The sequence below is a fragment of the Rhipicephalus sanguineus genome, chromosome 8 (genome assembly GCF_013339695.2).
Source record: "Rhipicephalus sanguineus isolate Rsan-2018 chromosome 8, BIME_Rsan_1.4, whole genome shotgun sequence".
NCBI lineage: Eukaryota > Metazoa > Arthropoda > Arachnida > Ixodida > Ixodidae > Rhipicephalus > Rhipicephalus sanguineus.
Genome location: NC_051183.1, coordinates 169262168 through 169268001, shown reverse-complemented (window position 1 = coordinate 169268001; position 5834 = coordinate 169262168).

Below are 5834 nucleotides of genomic sequence, written 5' to 3'. Positions count from 1 at the left end.
AAAAGAAACCGTATGAGTTATACTCGCCTAGAATGCGGGTGAGTCCACTGCAAATGGTGCCAAGGGGGGAGGGGGGAGGGGATGTATGGGGAGGAGAAGATATATTACTTCTTTGGGTTTCTTCAACTTTTTTTTCTACTGGATCCAAGTCTGGTGAACATCATAAATTTCTACATCGATGGCCAGGGAGACACTGTCAGTGGTCTTCGCAAGCAACGGAACAACTCAAACGTTAATAAGAGATGATACCCTCAGTACACATCCTCCGAGTTCTTGAACTTGTTAGCGAACAATACATCCAAGGAGAACAGTACACTGTCGCACCTAACGAACGCGCCTGAGGGCAGTGTACAACTTTGAATGAGCGTTGCTGTAGACAGGTGCTTGATCACGATGCTAGGCGCCAAAGATTGTTTGTTGCAAGGGTGTTTGATCATTTCTATCTTTGCCAGTGGAAATATATCCAGAAGAATACGGGTCCTTCAGAGGCTAAGTTCCTTTTGAAGCGCCAACGATGCACATAAAAAACACAGATGTGTACTAACTAAAATTTCAATCATTGAGGATCAAACAGCCACATGAACTTTGTTTGCACATTATTCCTGGGATAATCTATCGCTTTTTACTCTCCAGAGCTCTCTCAGCTGCGAGTAACAAGAACAGTGTGATTTTATGATAATCAAAAGTCTAAAACCGAAAGTTGAAAAGCGTTGAGTGAGTCTTCATTGACTTTGAATAACGACCGCATATCGGCCGACAGAACAAGTGAATTTAAAGTAGCTTGCAGAGCCTACCGAACAGCGATATTTCACACTCTCCTCATAGTATTCATCTCAGTTCGTGCGAAGAGATTGACAACCGGAACAGCTGCCCGAAATATACATTGTGTATACGATCGCTTTTATTACCAAAAAACACATGTTTTTTTCTCGCCCAATGGGAGGGCGCCCAGACGCGTCGCGTGGTGACACCATCACACAGTTCTCCCGTTCGTTTCGAAGGTGGCACGCAGCTACAAGTCGCTTTGTTCCTGACGCTGCGCCTAAAGCGCCTTCTTACGTATTCACGCATCTGGTTTATTGAAATGTAAAATGTATCGATGCTCTTGCATCATGGGAAGTGATTGCTCGAGTCTCTTAATTGCAACTTTATTGTGTACAGAAAGCGTGGCGTAATCGCATTCGACTACCTTAGTTGTTGATCTTTCTGCTTGATGCATCTTTTTCTAAACCACTCTTATCTATTAACCTCTCTTATTTGCTTCTCGAATCTTCTATTTATCTTGTTGATCCACCTTTCTCTCGCATACGGCAATTAGTGAGACTTATAGACGAAATAAAATGGCCCGGTTATCAAAAGGAAGTAAAGGAGCAGCAATTAAAAAAATGGCAATTTTGTGCCACGCAGCGTAAATGCGGGACGTCGCTACCGCTTCCGGTGGCGACGTTATATTTTTCATTATGTTTTGCTTGCTGTTAGTTGTCGCCACAATACGAAGCGGGCGACGATGGCAACGAGCCGTCAACTTTTTGACATGGGGATTTCTGTGTAAGTTTGGCTACCAGTTCCTTATACCTTGCACCAGATGTGAAAGGGTCGTTTTTGCAGCTGTACACAGCGCAGCGTTCCTTCGCGTAGCGTGCCCATCCATCGTCAGAAAGGGCGACAGCACGCCGGCCGTGCGACAGCGAAAGCAGTCACAGGAAGAGTTCTCGACAACTGTTGCGAGCTGGTTTATCTGCTGTGAAATGACGCGGTAGTAAACGATACATACGCAGATAAATAGACTATGGAGGATATGCGCGAAACCATTGCACAAATGAGAGCGGTACCTTGCTGACCGAAGAATGTGCAAAACTAAACGCAAGCCCACGCTAGCAAACTGCCTACATACGCCCAATCTTTATAGCGATCGACCAAAAAGATACGGCAGTCAGATATTAGCCAAATGCCAGATATCCCAGAAAGTGAAGTGCCAGTTTATATTGTCAACTATAAAATAGGAAACATTCGAAAACATTTATTCAGGTTTTGCTTTTCATCAGTTATCCCCATCTCAACTAGCCGCGCTTCAATCGTGCTCCGCGCGTTGATGTCTGTGGCAATAGATTTCTGAACCCTCTCCGTTCCAACTTTTCGAGACCGACACAAAATGACCATTTGTCACATGCAAAGCTTATGTGAGCCATACCCGCAATTACTGATAAGCGCCGAGCGCGGACCGATCTCCGTTGGACTTCCGAAGCTCAGATGGACCTCTCGACTAGCCACTTTTGGATGCTGACTGCCAGAAGTTGCTAGCGGACCGGATAATCAAAACTGCAGACAGGTCTACGGCAACCCCGCCTTTAGTCTGAAAAGTTCGGCAAATACATAACATTTTCTGTCATTTCTATCCTACACTTTCCTCGCCTGTTCCTAGTACTGAGTAGCATCGACTGTAATTCTGGCTCAATCATCGGTATACTGGCCACAATTATCAGCTGCCGCGGTATCTCTTAGCAGCACTTTGTGGTTTTATATTTGCAGACAACTAGAATACTAAGCATTCCATACGGGAGAACCGTAAGCTGTCACTCGACGAAGTATTGTTCGTCAACTGATTTCAGTGTTTGTATGGTTCGTATCGACTCCAGTCACTCAAGGGGCACTGAATACGTAACGTATTGCATAACCACCGTTGTATTATTAGTTTGCTATGCGCAATGCAAGTGTCTATCTCTGTAATATTTTTTCGTTATTTGCTAAAGCGAAAGCGGCGCGAGCAGTTTCACTATAGGAGATTTTCCTAATTCAGTCTGGCCACACTGATTTTTTGCCGTCCGCCATTAGTAGGGCGTCATTTCAGGCAGTTGCATGGGCAGTGTCGGAGAGCCCACACTACAGCGTCTCGCTTACTGTTTTGGTGGTGATGTCGTGGTCCAAACGTCTCGCAGTTATTCCGGAGACTCTTACGGAAGAAAAAGTGGAAGCCTACAGCGCCTCAAAAAGGTTAGCGAAGCACAACGATGAACGAAGTCACAAGTTTGCTGTGGGAAGCTACGTCCAAACCGCCTCGATCGAAACGTCTTCGTACACAGGGCTATCCCGAAAGCACTCAACGGAAAACTTTCGGCTCACGCGCTTCTCCAGCTGGCTACGCTCTTGTGCTGCAATGTCGAGCGCTCGCTCTGCTTTGTACAACGAACTTTTAGTGAGTCCACTTATTCGGCTTTTTTCTTTACTTCCGACTTTAACGCACGGACACGCGCCGTCATTACGTCGAGTTGTTCGGTGAGGTCGGAAATCTTTAGCGAGCACGCACAACCACACGCCACGCCATCGATGCTGCTCGTCACCGATGTAGGAGAGCAGATGTCTACGTCGCTCACATCCGCAGTAGTCGATCGCCCGCCTTCGGAAGGCACTGTAGCGCTGACGAGGTTAAGTGGTTCTCGATTTCTTGGCTTTTTTCTTGGTGGAGGCCTCGGAGAACTAAACGCGAAGATGTTGGGCACGGCGTTTGCTTCAAGAAAACGACGGTTTCCGGCGACGTTTGGCAAGTAGTTGCTTCAGTAAAATGCCTTGAACAAACTTTTGTGAACTTCGTCACGGTGAAGAAAGGGCCGTCGCCACGCTTAATAGCTATAATCCACCTTTTCCTCCAGTCCGTATCCTTCGGAAAAGAAAAAAAACGAGACCTGCAAGAAAAGGTAGGCATCAGCCGCGCACGATTGTAAACAAAGCGCGGGCAAGCGCGCTTCTGCTTACCTTCGACCCATCCTCGTCTCGAAATCCTCTTTGCGTGCACTGCGGTACACAGCAATGGGCTGGCATTGCGCTGATCCCGTTCTATCGGAAACGGCAACTATTTGCGCAAACAGGATCGCACGCGAGCGTTCAATCTGAAGCGCGCGCGCGTGTACTCTGACTGCTCTGACGGCGCGCGACCAACTAATGGCGGCTGAGAAATGCTTCTCGTTGCTGCCGACAGGTGGCGCTGAAAAGGCAAAATGGTTAGAGATTGACGGACAGTTAAACAAGGAACAGATAGGTGTTTATGCGGTGACAGAAACACACCTTAGAGACTTGGAAGAGCCGCCACATATTGAAAATTATGTTTGGGAAGGATGTAACAGGATCACATCAGAAAGGAGAGGTGGGGGGTTGGAATGCTAATTCATAGCAGAACAAATGGGAGAGAGTGAAACAAACGTGTTCAGAGCACATATGGGTTTCGGGCACAGTAGGTGGAAAGAAAACGTGGCTAGGGTAGCTTACATGTGGACAGGGAATAACTGCAGAGAAAGAATCTGGGATAGTGAAATGCATAAGCACCGATATTAAAGAATTTGGTCATGATGCCGAGTAATCCTTCTAGGGGACATGAACGCTCACATTCATGACCTTGACGGATATTCAGACACCAATGGCAAGTTATTGCTAGATCTCTGCGAGCAACGTAGTCTTGAGATAGTTAACGTGGGGCCTAAGTGTGAGGGGCAGATCACGTGGGAAGTCAGAAACAGGCAATCGAGCATTGATTACTGTCTCATGACAGAAGGAATATATGACAAACTTAGAGAGATGAGAATAGACGAAGAAGGCATACAGCTTGGGTAGTGATCATAAACGCATAATATTACAAATGGGATATAAAACTGAAAATAAGAACATAGAATCAAAGTTTGGCAGCTCGTATCTAAATGAGAAACAAATAACAATATAGCCGCAAGAGTCGAGGAAAAAGTAGACGAACTACCAGGCAAAGACTGGAAGTATAGTGAGCTGCTACATGTAATCACGAAGAGAGAGAGAGAAAAAACTTATTTTTAAAATCAGTCAATTACGTCAGGCATTGCCCGTCGCCCCTAGCCGTCGGCCGGAATCCCTTGAGACACGGCAGCAGCAAGGGCTTGACTGATGAGGTCCCGCTGGACGTTGGGGTCTGGGTTGCGGAGCAGGGCCTCCCAGGATTCTAGTGTGTGGGAACCATCGTTCTGACTCGGACATGTCCACACCATGTGGACCAAATTCGCTGCCTCATCACAAAATTTGCACTGGGACCGGAAAACTTGGGTGCCACTTGCTGTAAAGTACGGGGTTTGGAAAAACCCCCGTCTGCAACTTTCGCCACATAACCTCGTCTTTCTTATTGAGCGACCTATCCGCACCTGGGTATACTTGCCGATTCAGCCTGTACTGTGTTACGATTTCATGATATGCGAGCATATCCTCACTTCTTTTTCGAAGTTCGGTAACTGGTGAGGTTCCGGGGGTCGACCGGTAAGTGAGACCTCGGGCGACGAATGAGCCTCCTCGTTCCCTCTAAGCCCTGGTGCGCTGGTGCCCAGACGAGCAGAATAATCCTCTGGGTCTTCCTAACGTGTTTAATATACGGACGGCAGTCTCCGTCACCCTTCCCGATTCATAATTCCTCACGGCGTTTTGGAGTCGCTGATGACCACCCTGACCCCCTTTTGGCTGATGGCCAAGGCTATGGCCACCTCGGCCTCTACAGTCTCACCACCACTGACTGTGCAGCACGCCATCAGGGCGCCGTTATCCCTGACTGCCACTGCCGTGTGTGCCGCTTTGTTCTCATATTCCGCTGCGTCTGTATACAGGACGTCCTGTCGACCGGTGTACTTGGCTTGTAATGCCTCTGCCCTGGCTTTACGTCTGCCTTCGTGAAAGGCAGGGTTCATGTTTCTGGGTAGCGGAGGTATCTTATTCTGTCCCTGATTTGTCCCGGTATGTCTTTTGAGCGCACTTGATCACGCTTAGGCTCGTAACCCAATCTCTCTAATATTGCTTCCCCGTTTTAGATCCGAGTAGCCTTGATGCTGTGCGGT